Source organism: Gymnoscopelus microlampas (genome assembly GCF_963454915.1).
Source record: "Gymnoscopelus microlampas genome assembly, chromosome: 2".
Classification (NCBI taxonomy): domain Eukaryota; kingdom Metazoa; phylum Chordata; class Actinopteri; order Myctophiformes; family Myctophidae; genus Gymnoscopelus; species Gymnoscopelus microlampas.
The window spans coordinates 50,521,980-50,542,546 of record NC_139939.1 but is presented as its reverse complement, the minus strand read 5'-3'; the positions used below and the strand labels follow the sequence as shown (position 1 = coordinate 50,542,546).

The window sequence follows — 20,567 nt, the reverse complement described above, 5'->3', positions numbered from 1 at the left end:
GATGATTGAATGAATGAAGTGTGTCTTTGTCTCTCTCCCCTCCTTGCTGCTTCTCTCCCCCAGTTCTTCATGTAGTGCTTCTGACTCTCCCTCAGTTTTTCATATAAGCCAAGGCAAGGCAAATGTGTATAGTAGTGCATCTCCGCAACAAGGCAATTCAAAGTGCTTTACATAAAACAAGCATTAAGACTTCAAGACACAGAGCACAAAAAACACATTATAAAAGAACATTTGAAAACGCCAAAAATAAGACAGAAAAGTAAATAAAACAGAAAATGTACAGTAGAGAGTAAAATTACAGTGCAGGAGAACAAAAACATAGTGTGTGTGTGTGTGTGTGTGTGTGTGTGTGTGTGTGTGTGTGTGTGTGTGTGTGTGTGTGTGTGTGTGTGTGTGTGTGTGTGTGTGTGTGTGTGTGTGTGTGTGTGTGTGTGTGTGTGTGTGTGTGTGTGTGTGTGTGTGTGTGTGTGTGTGTGTGTGTGAGAGAGAGAGGTATGAGAGAGACAGGAATTCTCCATCTATTGTACAGGTTATTTTTTTTAAGATTTCAGATGCGGTGTCTTTTTGACTTTAGCATTGAAGTCTTTCATCACAGAATCCTGTATGCCTTTGGGGGGGTGGACCATAAATATTTGAGTACTCTTTGATGTTTTGACTCCACACTATTATTTCTTTCGATATGAAAAGATACAGAGATGACAGTCAGGGCTTTTACGGCATTAGTTAATTTAAAGGGTATGCTGCCATCGCATACTTTCTATCTGTTGTTTACTGTGGCAATGTATTTAGAAGCAGGGGTTTTATTCCCATGCAATACGTGATGTATGTTTTGTCAAAGGGACTAATAACTTTAATTAACCCTTTAAGACCTGAAGCCGATTTCTACAAAATGTCTTCTAAATCCCAACAGTTTTCTGAAAAACCCATGTTTCTATATCAGTGGTGCTCAAACTTTTTCATGTCAAGGACCCCCAAAATGATATGTATTTGACCGCGGACCCCCATCTCAAAATATGTTGTTCCAGGGACCCCCCAGAAGCAAAGATTTGAGTTAAAAATGTTCGCTTTAAAATAATATAAATATATTAATTTGCACACATTTTCCTCGATTTTTAAAAAATAGCAGATCTACAAGCTCATAGCGGCACTCGGTGCCGCGCTATGAGCTTGTATATCTGCTATTTTTGAATAGCCCAAAGTGTAAAATAATGCTTTTTTAGCTCAAATGAAAAAGTAACACAGATGCTTCTTCAGGTCTTATTGGATTAAATGGAGAGATTTACTTTCACACCAGCAATTATTTCCCCTGTTTCTACTTTAGTGCCCATGTGATATAAAATGTAATGGTCTTTTGTAGTCGTTGATTTGTCAGTATTAGAAGGAGAGAGGAAATTGTTGGCCGAGAGAGGGCGAAGGATATACAGCACAGGCCTCCAGCCAGACTCAAACACATGGAATGTTCTTGTTAATATGTGATTGAGGGTGTTTTAGTGCTTCATTGGTGATATATCTATTAGTAACCAAGGCAGCAAGCCATGCAGAACTCGAACTTGACCTGCTCTAGACAGTATGAAGTGGTATGAAGTTGAAGCCTTCATTAAAAGTGTGTGTGTGTGTGTGTGTGTGTGTGTGTGTGTGTGTGTGTGTGTGTGTGTGTGTGTGTGTGTGTGTGTGTGTGTGTGTGTGTGTGTGTGTGTGTGTGTGTGTGTGTGTGTGTGTGTGTGTGTGTGTGTGTGTGTGTGTGTGTGTGTTTGTATTACTATACTTGCGAGGACCAACTATAGTCGAATTTGAAGACATATACATTGTGAGGACCGTTTTTCTGGTCCTCACAAGACAAATGGTTGTTTTATAGTTGGAATCAGAGATTGGAATTAGAGTTAAACATGATTTATACTTAGTTGCGCGCCAGTGTCATTCACCGAAAAATAGCTGATCTATAAGCTTGTGAGCTTGTAGATCTGCTGTTTTTCGGCTTCAGGCTTACGGTTAAAAATGGCAATAATTGTTTTTAAATGGCATTCATAACATGGCTGTCCTAAAGTGTTGATGTCCTCACAAGTATAGTAATACAAACGTGTGTGTGTGTGTGTGTGCGCGTGCGTGCATGTGTGCGTGCCTGTGTGCCTGCGCGCGCATGTGGAATATGAACATATATACATATTTTTTTGTTGTTGTTTTATATTTAGCTGATACAAGAAGGTCAACTAAACCATAGAATACGGTTCAGGTCATTGATCTCCAGTCTTACAAAGAGACTCATTGAAATGAAAAATATTTTTTAGACAATATTAGTGTCATTCTCAAACTATTATAAGACAAAGGTGCCAGTAAAGGAATAAGGACAAGAGCTAAGGTGAGTGATAATTATAAGACATTAAATAAAAATTCTTGGTTGTGAGAATCCTTGGTGTTCTGGGCACTGGCAGCCACTGGTGATTTTATAGGATCTTTTGATTAATAAAAACATATTTTACTTCATATATCTATTAATGAATCTATTGATTAAATGATTAATCTAGCTATTTATTGAGTTCTCATACGGAATTGTCATTTGCATACAAGTGGCATTACTGTAAATAGATCTATCTGAATCTGAATCTGAATTTGATGGAGCTCTCTTTGATCTCTGCAGAAGCATAGTTTTTTCCTCTCCTGAAAATGTTTCAAACTAAAATGATAAGGACTGTCTTATCCATCACCCTTACATTTGCGTGAGGGATATAATAAGCAAGCTGTGACACATTATTTGTTACATTGTTTGTTTTGCTTACTTTGCGACTGTCAGCTAGTTGAATTGTTTTATTGGCTTATAAATACATACTGGTGACAGTAGATTTATAGTGTTGTCTGTTGACAATTTGTTGATCTGTGAGCCCACCTTCTATTTACAGATATAACTGCCAAATTACCTGTAGCCTTTGCTTGACTCAGTCCATTTAATATGCAACTCTCTGGTAGGATTCTCTGACTGGTATTATTTCCATAGAGTACCATGTTAATACACACAAATACTGTACACAAGTTAACCACTGTGCACTTCCTCACAGATGATGTTTTCTTTCTTCTTCTTTTTTTTCCAGCTGTAGCTCTATTACTATACCTACATTGATTATTATGGTGGTCTGGTGTCTATAAAAAAACATTATTTCACCCACTCCTTTATAGTATACTAGGTTTAAAGTTGAGTTTGATTCAAAATAGAAAATTAGGAGCACTGCGTTGGGTTATGACATAACAACCAGAGTTTAAGTTCATTTCCAAATAGGTAGGTACTGGTAGACTTTAAAAAAAAGAGTCCAAGGCACACTGTTCAGTTAACCCATTAAGACCTGTGTAATTTTTAGATTTGAGCTAAAAAGCATTATTTTACACTTTTGGCTATTCAAAAATAGCAGATATACAAGCTCATAGCGCGGCACCGAGTGCCGCGCTACGAGCTTGTAGATCTGCTATTTTTGAAAATTTGTGAAAATGTGTGCAAATCTTTGAATATATATATTTTTAAAGCGAACATTTTTAACTCAAATCTTTGCTTCTGGGGGTCCCTGGAACAACATATTTTGATGGGGGTCCATGGCCAAATACATATAATTTTGGGGGTCCTTGACATGAAAAAGATTGAGCACCACTGATATAGAAACATACGTTTTTCAGAAAACTGTTGGGATTTTTGGGATTTTGAGACATGTAGAATCGGCTTCAGGTCTCAATGGGTTAAAAAATAAAATAAAAACCTTTATTACGACATGGCTAGGCAAAGATTAGAAATAGTTACAGCTGCCAGCGCGTTTCGGCTCGCAGAGCCATCGTCAGGGTCCACGGGCTGAAGACTCTGTGAGCCGAAACACATAAAAGTGAACATAAAACATAAAAGTGAATCATCTCTTGGGTGGCTCAGGTAGTTGGTGCCATATGCTCTTTGTAGGCACGAGGATCCAAGTACGAATCTGACTTGCATCTTGTCTCCCATGTCTTATCTCTCTCTGCCCATCCCGTTCCACATTCATCTCATTACGTTTCAATTTTATTGTTGAACTTAACCTATTAAAGGAAAAAAATAATATTTAATATCATATTGTTTATGTCCCTCAAACGTTTTTCAAAAGGTTTGAGCCTAAATCAAGCCTCAGATATACTCATTCCAACTAACTTCTCTCTGGCTTATAAAGCACTTTCACCTGCAATACCACATTGTCCTGTTTGGCACGGGCCGCTATTGAGTCAGTTTGTATGCATGTTATCTCCTGATTCTGTGTGGAAAAAGAAGAAAAAAGTTGGAACTGAAAGATTTTACCAGACGTGACGTCATGTCTGGGTGAAAATCAGTTTGGTCTGTTTTGAGACCAATTTACAGAAAACCCCAGATATGCTCTGAAAGCCTGAGTGTTCAAACTGGGGTATTTTTTGGGATAGAAGAGAGGTAGGGGAGACCAAAAGCACACAAAAAAAGAAGGAAAAGTTCAAATTCATGGTGTAGTCCCTGACATTGAGAAAAATCAAGCAGAATAAATGACATTTTCAGTGCCATTCTCATTTCCTCTGTTCTTATCTCACCTTCCCAAGTCTGTCAGGACAGAATCACACCTGCTTTGTCAGGTGATGTTGGGTAATGGGTGAGATCACACTGCCATAACAACTGTCAGTCCTGTCGCTACTCTAAAACTCAATTTTACCAATTGCAGTAGGCTACCTACCGTACAAAGAAATAAGTTAGGAAATAAGATACGGTAAGCTAATTCATCCTATACTGTAGATCAGTGGTTCTCAAACGTTTTCATGTCAAGGACCCCCAAATTGACACTTATTAGCCCACGGACCCCCATTTGAAAAGATATATGCCATGGACCCCTGTAAGAGAAGATTTCTACGGCTCTAGCAGTGATTTTCAACCATTTTAATTTCAAGGACCCCCAGTTTGATATGCATATTAGGCTATGGACCCCCATTTAATGGCATTTCTATCTCTGGGACCCCGATTTATATTGTAAAATCAATGTTAATTTAACTCTGAGAGTGTACATATGAAACCAAATGGACCCGTTAGGGTCTCTGAGGTACAGACCCATAAGGGTCAATTTGGTACGTACCTAACTATGTATCATTTAGCTGGGGAACCCCTGGAGCTCCCTCAAGGACCCCTGGGGGTCCCCGGACCTCACTTTGAGAACCAAGGCTACATTAAAGCCACTTAAACCCTATAGAATCAGGTTTATTGTCACATCACAGGTTTACTGAAGTAAAAAAGTGGGTGAAATGTGTTTTTGTGCATAGTATCGTAACGTTATATCCATAGAAAGAAGAAGGGGAGGAAGAAGAGGGGGGAGGGGCATATGGAAAAGGAGATCAAACAAGAGAACTAAGAAAAATCAAACAAGTTATCTACATCAGTGGTTCTCAAACTTTTTCATGTCAAGGACCCCCAAAATGATATGTATCTGGCCGCGGACCCCCATCTCAAAATATTGTGTTCCAGGGACCCCCCAGAAGCAAAGATTTGAGTTACAAATGTTCGCTTTAAAAAAAAATATATGTATATCCAAAGGTTTGCACACATTTTCCCGATTTTTCAAAAATAGCAGATCTACAAGCTCATAGCGCGGCACTCGGTGCCGCGCTATGAGCTTGTATATCTGCTATTTTTGAATAGCCAAAGTATAAAAGGTCATAATTATTGTGATGCTATATTAACACATTTTGCTGGGGACCCCCTGGAACCCCCTCAAGTACCCCTGGGGGTCCCCGGACCCCACTTTGAGAACCAACGATCTACATATTTACACTAGTACCTGAGATAAGATATAAAAGGTGCATGAGCGTAGCAGCAATTTATACTGTGCATGATATACTTATAGACGTTAGTTGCTTAGGAAAAAAAGGCGCGATAAAAGACAAAAGTCAGTGCTTTAAACATGGGATTAAGTTGCAAAATGTCAGTGCGTGTCGACCGCATAATCCACATAAAGTAGACTAACACTGGTATAATCCCCAAGTAGGTCCACGAGGAAGAGCAAAGAAAAAGGGGGATAAAAAAAATATATATATATTAATATATATATATATATATACACTTTGTTGTACACCAAATAGCAAAAATAGCTCATCTACTGTATAATCTCGCGCGCATGTGCTATTACTACTGAATGTTTGCCTATTTTTGCCGAATTCACGTGGCTACGAGGATTTAATGCAATGACACGACGCGTCAAGAGACAAGCTCTTACTCATACCTCCAAGTCTATGATAATTCATCCCACAAGGAATTTCTGAGACTGTGGATGTGCTCCTCATCCCGGCTAATTAAGTGGCGTACATACTACAGTAGACGGAGATGGGGATTGACGTACGTCGGTGGTGAGGAACTGGTACGTTCTTTACGTCAGCGCATTCAGTGCCTTCATAGTTTGACACGTTTCTTATGCGTGATTAGGGCCACAAGAGGCTATGTATCCTCCAGAGGGAAGCAGTGAACGTACGCCAGGTTGAGCTCAGAGCTCAACCTGACGGATGACATAATCGACGGACAAACCCCCCATCCCCCCTCCCCTTTTTGGTCTCCCCCTCCGTTCCTTATGCTTACTTAAGGCCCGTTCAAAGTCCCTAGATGGGTCTGAAACGTGCATCAGGAGGTGAGGGATTCCGTCCGTTCTTTACGGACACATGCATAGTCGCTCACGTTATTTAGGAGAGAGAGATACGCCGTACCCAATGTTGCCATGTCTGCTTATTATAAGCGACTTTGGGCTTATTCTTCTGTATAGTTGCTTGTAAACAAACAAGCTATTTTTTATCGGTGGTTGCGGTTTTATTTGGACTTGTTTCTAAAGTGTAGTTGCTTATTTGGGCCAATTATTATTTAAACCAGTGATTCTCAAATATATATTGTAGATCTGCTATTTTCATATCATATGTGGCCTAGTCGATTCTTTTGGGCTTGTTTTCATAGACCTGGTTACTTATTTCTCTCACAAAACCTGGCAACAGGTTACAATGCTATGAAACTAGCATTGTAGCCCAGTGGTACAACAGGCAAAACGTAGTGAACGTGCGTCGGCCTGATGGTGAATGTCGACTGAACGGACGGAAAAACTGGAGCCATAAGTGACGGAGGGGGAGTAAAAAACGACAACGCAAGGAGTGCCGGCGCTTGTTACGTATCCTTACGTCCGACTATGAATGATACTTACTTAAGGGTCTTACAGTACGTCGAGTATGAATAACTCATCACAGAGGGAATGGGGGGGGAGAGATCCATTTCAAGTGTAAACAAAGCACAAAATAACACAATGCTTAATTGCCACCGTAGGTGTTGTACCATTTAACTGTAAGTATGATTTAATACAAAGGGGGAAAAAAAACTTTTATAATAACATCAAAGCCAAAAAGTGCTATGAAATAAATGGAACATAACATATCATACCTTCACACTTCATCCAGAATGAAGACTTTTTTACCTTGTAAACCTGTGATGTGACAATAAACCTGATTCTGATTCTGTTTCTGAGACTCACACTGGTGACTCCATTACAGTACTGTCGGTCATAACTGCTATTGTATAATGGATATTCACTAGCAGAGATGAGAGCATTTCTGATGGTTTAGCTATAAAAGAAAGAAAATATGACTGGCTGAATAATCTTCACCGTGTCTAATCTGTGGTTTCAGAGGTAAACACACACACGCAAACGCGCACACACACACACACACACACACACACACACACACACACACACACACACACACACACACACACACGCGCGCGCAAAGCACAGAAGGTCACACTGTCGCAGAGCTATGCCAATGACACTTCCCCCTAATAACCAGGTATGGTCCATAATAATGATATACAGTAATGTGTCCGCCCTCGAGCAGCTAATCTACCTTGCAGTATATTAACCCTTTAAGGCCTGAGGCCGATTCAAAAACAGTTTTTTGAAAAAAATATTTAAAATATTTTTTATATCTAAAATGACACAGATATCTAAAAATCTAAAATGACACAGATGCGTTCCCGGTCTTAATGGGTTAACAACAAATCCATTGATGTGGAGACGTGGAGATCTCATCATTGGTCTTGCCTGATCCCAGGTCAGCCTTATGTGATTTCTAGCTCTCTGGCCATTCCAAGTCCATTATGTTGCCCTTTATTGCCTCCTCAGCACCTCCGTCGGCACTGTGGTTTCCTATAATGAGATATCACCTCTCTTAACTCATTTTCTTTCTGTCTGGCAGTCTTCCTGACCCCTCTCTTTTTTCTGTTTCTCTTTCTACTGTTAGGTCTCACCATCACACTCACACTCATTGTCCCTCTCCCACCCAGTGTACTTGTCCTTTTGCCCAAATATGCTGAAGATATCTTGGGTGGCTAATCAGAGCACGTAGCTTAATGTGAGCTCGGTTAGAAGTCCAAACAGAGGCGTCTGGAACTTGGGGCAGCTGATGTCAGACACTTACTTCTCGAACAGGCTCAGTCATTACATTATTAGCTCCAGGCTGTTATATACTTGTGTAATTGGGTTGATATTGGGGATGGAAGTCTTAACACCTTGGTGTAAACTCACTGTTTCCAAAGTCTAAATATTACCACCTCTCTGTGTTTTGAAGCAGATCCATTTCAAGTGACAGATTGGATAAGTGTTTGTCGGTGGGGATCGGAGGCTTCCTAGTTCCTCAGACACGGTGGTGTAAAGTACGCAAAGCTGCTTCATAGAGGGGCCTGTTTTACAAGATATCCATTATGTTTTAGTAGTGCAGTATGTGGCGTAGGTTTCTTAATGTGTTTCTTACTATTTGACTTCCCTTCTTACCCACTGATAGATTCATTGTATGGACACAATGAATTTATTTGTCACTGCTAACAGGTCCAAGCAACGAAATGCAAGTGTGGTGAGTGTGGTCTTCTCTTATTGGGGTCCCTGGCATATCTTTTCAAGTGGGGGTCCGTGGGGTAATAAGTGTCAATTTAGGGGTCCTTGACATGAAAAAGTTTGAGAACCACTGCTTTAGCAGCAAGGGGCGGGGGGGGGATAGCTTTGTGTCTGGATGTATAAAGTGAGCAATAAGGCATAACCGTGTATGCAGGTACATTTGACGTGGTGCAATATCGGTTTGAGCAATCTGTACGGGAATCATTTCAGTGGAAAAACATCCTTGTTTATGGCTCTGACAGCCACCGAGAAAAGAAAAAGCTCTTCTTGAGCATTGAGCCCTGGGCATTTCGACACTAAAATCAGATTATTTAGACACACAACTGATCGGGTCGATCATCGCTCGTGTGTGTGTGTGTGCGTGTGGGTGTGATGTTTTCTATCTGAGATAAGATAAACCTAGGTGGTAGGAGGTAAGAGTCAAGAGCCAAGGAAAGTTAAACAACAATAATAATTAGATAACAAATGAATGAAGATAAAATAGAATACTGATTTGCTGGCCCAAGATATCTGCACTAGATCTCTGAATGAGTGAACATACAGTATGTACTGTCTATCAATATATAAATGTACTGTGAATATCAATCTATTGCTATACTGTTACATCTATAATGAATGAATGTGCTGTCTTTATGGGTCAGGCTGGCATGTAGTCAGCTCAGCTGACACACTGATATGCCAAATACAGCTCACCTCACACACTGCTACAGTAAGCTCACATTGGAACATTAGCACAATGGTTCTTCGTTCACATGCTACACACCCAGTAATTACTTGCTATCCATAGCATGGGAAACCTTTATTAGACTCAACTGCTTCTAGTTTAAATTAACTTCCAAGAGCTGTGGCCTTCTCGGCTGTGCCTTTCACCGAGGATGTCTTCTCTGCCAGCCACTTTTGTTTGAAATAAACCACAATTCACGAGCTCTATTCGTTTTCTCAGAGTTACATTGATTAACAGAGAGGATTTTTACAGTGTATACTGAAATTGTTTTTCTTTATGTGCTGACCAAGGGGGCAGAGGACGCATTGGGTCCATCGTACAGTTTGTGTTATTTTCTATCTATGAGCGTTGTTAACCCATTAAGACCTGAAGCCGATTCTACTTGTCTCCTAAATCCCAACAGTATTCTGAAAAACGTATGTTTCTATATCAGTGGTGCTTAATATATACATGTCAAGGACCCCCAAAATTCTATGTATTTGGCCGCGTACCCCCATCTCAAAATATGTTGTTCCTGGGACCCCCAGAAGCAAAGATTTGAGTTACAAATGTTCGTTTTAAATGTATTTTATTTTTTTCACGATTTTTCTAAAATAGCAGATCTACAAGCTCATAGCGCTCGGTGCCGCGCTATGAGCTTGTATATCTGCTATTTTTGAATAGTTAAAGTGTAAAATAATGCTTCTCAGCTCAAATCATAAAAAATGACACAGATGCGTTCCGGGTCTTTAATGGGTTAAATGAGTAAGACTTGGCATGGGGCACCATGGTGCCAGGCTGGTCCCACAGAGCTGAGCGTTGAGGAAGGACAGGGACCGGAAGGGGACTGACTCTGCAGGAATGCTAGCCAGGAATAGAAGCGGTCGTGTTTGCCAGTATTGATCAGCGGGGGAGAGGGAGGTCAGGGGGACCAGTCTACGGATGGGGCATTTATAGGGACGTTGGGTCAGAGAGATGCTGACAGCATGGGACACTGGGCCAGGTAAGAGGGCAGCGGAAGTGTGTGTTTTTGTTTCTGGAAGGTGACAAGGGATTGCTTTGGGGATAAGACCTCTGCCACGGCTATGCAAATATAGACCAGGACCCCTTGCCCACTTGAAATAGATTCTAGGGTGTAAAACCTTGAAAATGATGAGTCCGCACAAGGCACCTGGCCCAGACGGCATCCTCAGCTGAGTCCTTAACACATTAAGACCTGGAACGCAACTGTGTCACTTTTTGATTTGAGCTAAAAATCATTATTTCACACTTTGGCTATTCAAAAATAGCAGATCTACAAGCTCATAGCGCGGCACCGAGTGCCGCGCTACGAGCTTGTAGATCTGCTATTTTTGAAAAATCAAGAAAATGTGTGCAAATCTTTGAATATATATATTTAAAGCGAACATTTGTAACTCAAATCTTTGCTTCTGGGGGTCTCCGGAATAAAATATTTTGAGATGGGGGTCCGCGGCCAAATACATATACATTTTGGGGTCCTTTACATTAAAAAGTTTGAAAACCACTGACACAGCAACATAAGTTTTTTCGAAAAAACTGTAAGGATTTAGAAGACATTTTGTAGAATCAAAACCTGAGGCCTTAATTGGTTAAGGCGTGCCCGGACCAACTGGCAGATGTTTTTACAGTTATTTTCGAACATGACCTGCTCCAGTCCGTATATTTCCCTGCATGTTTTCAAAAGGAAACTTCTACTTGTCTGACAAACGACACTGGGGGATCAGGTCTTGATCCACAGCAGGCTCAGGACAGTGACAGTGAAGAACTGTTGTATATATATATATATCAGGGGTTCTCAGGTGCAAACGATTAGCTGTTCACAGACAAGACACACAGACCAAAAGGGGTGAAACATAATCTTCGGCCTTCGGCCATCTGGCCTGGACTGGCGATAAATATCACCGGTGATGTCTTCTCTGCCAGACACAATTGCTGAGCTCTATTTCATTCTCTCAGAGTTCAATTAATCAACACTGAGGGTTTTTTTTATGTTGGATTTGAATTGACATTTTTTATATTTATATCAATTCTTATTTATTTCCCCCTCCTTTCCAATTACACCCCCTGGCGGCCCCCCACTTAGAAAACTTTTGGCTTAAATTAAATGCACCGCCAATGTCTAACAATAGTACTTTGTGTTTTACCATGCAGTAATAACACATTAATTGAACAAATGTCATTTAATTAAGGGCCTGCTTTTGGACAAAACATGACATAATCAATATGAGCAAAGCACGACACTGTAGTAATTGAATCGAAAGATCAATGGCAAAAAGGAGTGTTTGAAGAGCAGTGCAACCTCTCCCTGTTCTCTTCTCTCTCTCCTCTGCCATCTTCCCCCTTAAGGGCATTTATTATTTCCGCCAGGCTGGAACGGCCCGGAGGCAGAGATGATGTTTTCGCCCCTATCCGTATCCGCCCATCCGCCCGTGTTGCATCTGTGAGAAGCTAATCACCGCTGGCGCGGGACCAAGCGCCATGACAATTGGTATGCACAATCCCAGTAGTATTACTCTTGAATCGTAGGTCGTACAATCAAAAAGGTTATTCTATGGATTCCTTGGATCATGATGCAACTCCCCATGTAGGCCCTGTTCATTTCCACCTGACAAGATTTTCCACCATTTTTGCGTTTTCTTCAAAACGGTTTTGTCCAAAACTCACGCAAACTGGCACACATTATCTCTGGAGTCATGTGATCAAGATGCATCAGTTTGATTTTCCAGATTTTATTCCAATTGGCTACATTTAATCTCATTACAATGTGTAGAGTTGTTGTTATTAGGAATGAAAACAAAGTAGCACCACCGGATGAGGAGGGCTGAAGGAGAGTTTTATTTGCCCATAGGTTCCCAGATTGGCTACGATTGCCTTCCAAATGTGCAAAAATCCTGAAGTAGTTAAATACATTTCTTGACATACATGACACTACAGCGAGTATTAACATTCATTTGGAAAGGGAACAATCCAAGAACAACAGCAGCTATCTGTTCCGTGTGCGCTGCCGTTCTTCTAACTGCAGCTCTATCTCCCCTCTCATCAGCAGAGTGTGGTCGACACTCCTTCTCTCTCTCTCTCCAGTCAGAGTTTGAAGCCTCTGAAACAAGTGCATTGATCGTAAGTTCATTCACTGCCTGTTCGGCCGCCATTTTCCCAATAGCTTTCTCTGAACTGTCTCTCCGTTTCTTCCTTGTTAGCAGCAGCTCTGCTGGTTTCTTCCCAGAAACACTCACTTGCCTGACAGGGCAGCGATCTCATTAATTTCTTCCACAAAGACAGCTCCCCATCCACCCCCACTTCCTTATGTATTTTTAGCCCAGCTAAGGATTGCTACATTGGGTCAGTCCATTGGTCCGTCCAACACTTCCAAACAAGATATCGAAAACCACGGGTTTGCTTGCCATAGAATTTGCTGTGCAACTTCATTCTTGCCAGGAGGTTGAACCCTACTGATTTTGGTGACCCCATTGATCTTATTCTGTAGGCCAAAATGTCTGGGTCGAAGGCGCACAGCTTCTAAGGGCTTTTAGACTCTGATCTCTTTTCTCGCAGTTTTTTTCATGACTTTTTATCCGTCTTTAATCAATCTTTTGAATACAATTCCATTTAGTTTTTGTCATATATACTGTTTTACTTTTAGTCGACTAAATCAACAGTTGATTTACTCGACTAAAATCTATTTTGGCAGTTCTTGGTGGCGTCGTAATGCATGATTTGTAGACCAGCTATTTTCTGAGTGTGACAGTGCATGCGGACGCAACCAAGCATAAAATGACTTGTCTTAGTTCTACTGGATCTCTTCTCCACTCGTCCCTCCCTAACATTTTTAGTTTTTATTTGTTGACGAACTTGTCAATATACTTAGTCATAGTTTTAGTCATCATAGCTTAGTTTTTATTTAGTTCGAGTTCTGCTGGTGGGCAGTGACTTTACCACTGCGCCACCCGAGCGCTTAACGGTGCTTTTCATAGAAAAAAATGATGAATGAATGATGTGTTGGCCCTTTACTTTCGCCCACAACTCTGATCTGCGTCACACCTTGCCTTCTCTCCCTTGTCCGTCATTCCGATGTTCTGTGACCGTTTTTTTCTGCATTGAGAAACGGCCTTCATTTGGCTTTGTGTCGTTGTTTTGGTAGTAGTTAATACAGGTAACGTGTTCTGTCTTGTCTGGTCCCATTGATCAGACGAAAACAACAGAAAAGACCCAAAAGTGGGTCAAAACAACATCACATTATATACAGACAGACATTTGACATAGAACCGTCCCCCTTACACAACTGCTTCTGACCACTCGCAAACAAGCTTTTAAGAACCATATGATCCTTGGGCTGGGCCTAAGACTGAGTCAACACAATGGATTACACAATCTGCCTTGGTTTTAACACATAACATTTATCTATCAAGCTGTACTTCCTAATACTTCCTAATTTGGCTATTCAAAAATAGCAGATCTACAGGCTCATAGCGTGGCACTCGGTGCCGCGCTATGAGCTTGTAGATCTGCTATTTTGATCTATAGCAGATTTTTGATCTGCTATTTTTAAAAATCTTGAAAATATTTTTTTTGATTTTCTTTTTAAAAACTGTTAGGATTTAGAAAACACATTTATAAACACATCCAGGACCCGATGACACGACATGTTTCAACAGTTATTGTAAGATAGAAGGTGTTCTGGATCAATAGGGGACTGGGCAGCAATCACTCCGGGGTGATGGGTTCAGAACACTATTGATGCTCTGGTGAGTTTGTGAAGCAAGGTAATGCAGTCCAGTGATTCTGTCTAGACTGTTGCTATATCTGCTGTTGTGAGGAGGAGGTCAGGGACTGTGCTGTGAGGGTTATCTTCAGCTGAAAGTGTAAGCCTAAGAGTGTGGTATTCGAGTACTGGACAAGGCTCTGTTATTGACGAGTGATGAGTGATGAATGATGCATACTTTAACCCTTTAAGACCAGGAAAACATCTGTGTCATTTTTAGATTTGAGCAAAAAAGCATTATTTTACACTTTGGCTATTCAGAAATAACAGATCTACAAGCTTGTAGTGCCAAAGTCGGTGCCGAGAAAAATTGTGAAAATGTGTATGTATTGAACATTTTTTACTCCAATCTTTGCTTCTGGGGGTCCCTGGAACAAAATATGTTGAGATGGGGGAGGTCCGCGGCCAAATACAATTGATTTTGGGGGTCCTTGACAATTATGAAAAAGTTTGAGAACCACTTATTTAGCAACATAGGTTTTTTAGAAACCTGTTGGGATTTAGAAGACATTTGTAGAATCGGCTTCAGGTCTTAATGGGTTAACAGCTCTGGGGAAGGTTCTGTGCTGAAACGAGCCAAATGGATGAATGATGCATGCCCAACAATCAATGTTATTGTGCTTTGATACAATGTCGTAGTGATGTAAGCATGATATTTGGGCAAGGAGGAGGAAAAAGCTGGAGGAAACATGCAACGTCTGCGTCATACGGCTTTATTTTATCTTAGTACTGTAAAGCACTCTATAACCAGGGGTGCACATAACTGGTGCGCAAGGGCGCATATGCGTCGTCAAAATGCATGCTGCGCGGCACATCAAACGAAGGGAGGGCGCTCTCGCGCGCGTACCAACAGCTGGGACCGCTGGGACAGGAATTTACTTCCTGAAGCCACACTCACACATTCACGGTGACGCACACGTCCGCCCCATACGCGCCCCACACACACACCCATGGGGCGGAGGGGGAGGCGACGCACGCTGCACGTGAATGTGTGAGTGTGGCCTCGAATCCTGACACAGTCAGTCGCACACAGCAGCAAGCTGCTGGCTGCGTTACAGGCACTCGTCACCGATGATGAACGCACCACGATGTGGTGCAAAATAGCACTGTGTAATATATTTCTGTTGGCCTTCCACAAAGCGAAACATGCACGTCCTATACTTTCCTTTTGAAGAGGACATTCCACCATTCAAGAGGCTTGGAGTTAATGTCGGGAGTGCCTATCATTCACGAGAAGGGGGGGTCCCGCATCATGCAGACTATTGCACAGACAAGTTATCCATGTATCCCTCTTTTATCCATCCTGCGAGACGTGTCGCAGCAAAATGTATTCATTTCTTTATTTGGTGCATGCGCACCAAGTAACATATCCAGGTGCTCCCCTGAGAACTAGACCAAAAAAGTTATGTGTGTGCACCCCTGTCTATAACCCTGTTTTGAAACGTGCTTTATAAATAAAGTGAATAATTATCATTATTAATAGTTATAATTTTCCATCTCTTTCAGATTTGCTGAACACGAGAGAAGGGCTCCAAGTACCTCAATGGAAATAAGCCCTTTATAGCTTTATTGTGTTTTATCCTTTTGACAGATTATGTACAAACGCAATTGTTCATGTACAGGTATTTGCATTTTTATCAATAAAAACATCAATAAATCCAACAATGAACTTTGAGCTACTGTATTTCTTGAAGCAAACAACGATGAAGTTGATTACATTCATTATGTGTTGTTTGCGCTTCATCTCACCTGCCTGTGAAAGCTCTCCATAATGTTTCATAAAATGTTTATTTTATGCTTCTAAAATGTTCTCCCTCTGCACCTAAATGCACCAGAGCAGGCCCCACAGTTGTTTCCAATAAATATTTAAAAACCAACCTTCACTGTTTTCTGTGCAGAAATAGGAAGAAAGAATTTATATTTTACAGTGGAATTAAATGACTTGGGGGAACCTGAGAGATGCTGCACATGCCACCGGGTGAAGCATGGGTCCTTAACCCTTTAAGACCTGAGGTTCCGATTCTACAAATGTCTTCTAAATCCCAACAAAAAAAAACGTATGTTTCTATATCAGTGGTGCTCAAAATATTTTGTTCCAGGGACCCCCCAGAAGCAAAAAATGTAGTTTTAAATTTTCGCCTTAAAACAATATTCAAAGATTTGCACAAATTCTCACTATTTAAAAAAAAATAGCAGATCTACAAGCTCGTAGCGCGGCACTCGGCCCAAAGTGTAAAATAATGCTTTTTTAGCTCAAATCAAAAAGTGACACAGATGCGTTCCCGGTCTTAAAGGGTTAAACTGCTTCACTGAACTGTGATTGTATGTGTGTGTAAACCTAAACAGAGCATCGCTTGTTAAGTTTCTCAAGTTTAATAGGTAAAGATCACTTTTAGAATAGAAAGGGCCTACTCTGTGTGGAGTTTGCATGTTCTCCCCGTGTCTCCTAGGGTAGTTAATACCCTCACAAAAACATGCAGTAATCCTGGTCGCTATACCGCCTCCCCCATGACAGCCGGGGCGCCTGGTGGAGGGGAAAGGAACTGGTTTGGAATAACGTGTTCCTTCCACGCGCTACGTCCTACCGGGGAAACTCCCCCCCCCCTGTCAGGTGACAAGAAGCTCAGTTGGCTCTCATGCATTGAAGGAGGCATGAGTTCGGCTCTGGGCTCCCTAGGCTGGCGGGGGGAGTGTAGTGCCCAGGATCACTTAGATGATTGGCACCGGGTGAAAAAGGGTTACAAAATCGTGGGAAAAAAAAAAAAAAAGAATAGAAAGTTATATAGGTTCTAGCTACAGGACCAAAGTAGTTTGAACACACTGACCAACCCCGCACACTGTCATCGGTGGGCCTGAAAAGCACAAAAGCATGTTTTTTGTATTCTCCGTTGTACTATTTCAATCTAAAAAAAGAAAGGCACTGCGGCACAGAATCACAGTGAGTGCATGTCCCATGAAAAAAAAAAAAGAAATGGCTTAGATGAATGACTTCCAAGAATCAGAAGAGAAAGTTCTTTCTGAATCTTTCAGTTCCTTTCATCCTGTGAGTCTCATGTTGATTTCAGATCTCCAGGCTTTAAAGTAGTTTAACCTTCAAACAATCTCAAACGTGTCCCCACCGCTCAGGGAAGTGGAAATCCTCCAGGGACATACGTCTTAACCGCCTGCCTGTGCCTTCATGGAGACGCTATATAGGGCATAGCAGTGCCGGGCCATTTTGTGGTGCCACAGATAGAAACCCCCAGTGGCGTTCACAGACATTTTGAGGGGCAGGTATTCAAGTAAATTATACTTTTTTTTGTTTACTTGGTCTGCTCTTTTTCCCTCTACACCTATACCTCTTTGCCAAAAATAGCCGATCTACAAGCCCACAACGCCTCGCAGCGCGAGGCGTTGTGAGCTTGTAGATCGGCTATTTTTGGCTAAAGTTCTCCTCAGAAAATGGATGCTAGGCTTCGAGTGGTTATGGTAAAAAGAAAAATCATATCACATAAAGATTTGGCGGACCCCCTGTAGTAACTCTGAGGACCCCCTAGGGGTCCCGGACCCCCTGTTGAAGACCCCTGCTGTAAACTGAAAAAAAAAAAAAAACTTCTGGTCAAGAGGGCAAAGGGCAGGTGCTCAAGCACCACCTAGAGTCTATCTGTGCACGTCCCTGACCAACACTGTATCCTCTGTTCTGCCATCCTCTTAACATCACCACCTTATGTTTTTGTGTCAATGGAATGTTCTGCAATAGATCAAGTTTACTTAGTCTAGAAATTGTGCAGCATCTGGAAATTTCTAAGACATCCTTTGATCTGTCTCACTGAGGCTGATATACCAAAAATAGCTCTGGAACGAAACTCCAGGCCTTGTTCATGAGTGTGAAGGTCAGTTATAGGCCTAGTTAACTGGAGGAGCGAGGCCGAACTCGGGAGACCCCCAAGGGAAGACATCAGAGCTTGAAGGCCAGGAGAACCCCCGACAACCCACCCACCCACACACACACACACACACCCACACCCACACACACCCGCCCGCCCACCCACCCACCCACACACACACACACACACACACACACACACACACACACACACACACACACACACACACATACACACCCCCACCCACACACGCACACACACACACACACACACACACACACACACACACACACACACACACACACGCTTGCACGCACACACACACACACCCCCCAAAGGAAGGCTATTTAATGAATCTGTGAGCTACCTGGGTAGAGAGAGGAAAGGGATTTGTGGAACTCTGCAAGGGGCTTAAGATTTCTTTCCTGGGGACAACAGTGGAGTAATTGGTAAGGCTGTTTAGGAGACAATGGCTCAAAGGATCACATTGCCCTCGACCCATGTGGAGTCATGGAGTGGTCATTAGGTCATGTCCTGGGTGTGCTCTCTTCGGGTTCCATCGGGCACCTTTCCTCTCATTAGACAGCGAATGCGTCTCGCCATCTTGCACCTGCAGATCTTCTTAGAGTTGAAATCGGTCACGATAGAATTGAGGTCAGACACGATATGTAGATGAGAAGACAAGAAAGTCTCATGTCTTTCCCTCTGTCTTCCTTTTCTTTCAGACGTCCGGAGCGTGCCTTGGCCCGTTGGACTTGGTCCGCCTTCGTCTTGGTTGAGGTCCTGTGGTTTCTGTCTGGCTTTCATTCAGGTGCATAATCGTGCTATTGATTCTCTTCTTTCTCTCCCTTTTTGCTGGATCTTGGGGTGGGGCTAGTCAATGTTGTTGAATTACTCATTCACTGATTACCCGTTTGTCGAAGCATGCGTGCACAACAATCCCTCCCACAGCCAGTGACGTGCCAGCATCCCATGTCCTCGTTCTGGTTTCCTGACTAACTCAACATGGAAACCTATATGCATCTCAGTGTTGATTTTGACAGAAAAATTTAGATTTAGTTTTAGTCTTTTGAATAAAATTCCATTTAGTTTTAGTCATATTTTAGTCATCTGAAATGTTTTAGTTTTTGTCTAGTTTTAGTCGACTAAATATCATAAGATTATAGTCGACTAAATCTACCGTTGATTTAGTCGACTGAAATGTATTTTGGCGGTGCCTTGATGGCGTCGTAATGGTCGATTTTACACTCGGTTGCATGCTGAAAATAGCCGATCTACAAGCCCACAACGCGTCGCGCTGCGACGCGTTGTGGGCTTGTAGATCGGCTATTTTCAGCATGCTCACCCTAGCGCAACCAAACTTAAAACAACTTGTCTTTTGGTTCTACTGGATCTCTTCTCCACTAGTCTCTCACTAACATTTTAGTCTAGTTTTTATTTGTTGGCGAAATTGTCAATTATATTTAGTCTTAGTTTTAGTCATTGTAGCTTAGTTTTTATTTCGTTTTTATTTAGTTTTCATCAGTGAAAAAAGGTAGTCACTGACACTGATGCATCTGCAGCAGGTATATTCATCTGCACGCATCCCTGGGGTGCTCCAGTGTTGAGGGTCAGGGGGTCAGATGTGCCCATTCTCACCACCTGATGTCGGTTTGACAGGAAGTCTAGTGTCCAGTCCCACATGCGTGGGTGTAGCTCTAGGTCTCGGAGCTTTGTGTCAAGCTTTGCTGGGGATAATGGTGTTGAAGAATGGGTAATAATAATAATAATAGTAAAAAAAAAAGGAGAGAAAAACAAAAACAGTAGGTGTCAATCTCTGATCATGTGGCTAGGTGTCTACACCCTCCCCTAGGCCAACAGTGCTGGCAGCAACAGCTGTGAATAAATTGGGAGGAAATTTGAAAGACAAAGTTGTTAAAAAACCCCTAACAAATAACTGGACAGAAAGTTGCCAAGCTTTTATAACAGACAAAACAAAGACATGGCTGGCTCTGGAATGTACTCGCTTCGTCCAACTTTTGTGATTTGTTCTCCCAGTGGTGGCAGTAAAATGTGTAATTAGTCTTCTTTTCCTACCCTGTTGCCTCTATAAATCTATTATTCAACTAACCGTTCGCTCTCCCGCTCTCTCTCTCTCTCTCTCGCTCTGCATTTTTACAACGAGCGTAAATTCAGCTGTCAAGTCAAGTCGAGCAGGAGAGTCTTTCATTAGTTATGAGTTGGCTATGGCAAGGTGAACGCTTACACATCAAAATGTAATTGATTAACCCATTAAGACCTGAGGCCGCTTC

The 20,567-nt window shown here is 41.8% G+C and overlaps 1 protein-coding gene across 1 annotated transcript in view; it reads left to right on the top strand.

Annotated features, from left to right (window-relative positions):
* LOC311035788 (endonuclease V-like) overlaps nt 1–16,240 on the top strand; it is a 98,898-nt gene extending 82,658 nt beyond the window's left edge. Inside the window, exon 9 of the mRNA XM_084044236.1 lies at nt 15,917–16,240. The gene's annotated coding sequence lies outside the window, so the exon portion shown is untranslated. The remainder of the gene's footprint in view (nt 1–15,916) is intronic.
* Nucleotides 16,241–20,567: the final 4,327 nt, after the last annotated feature.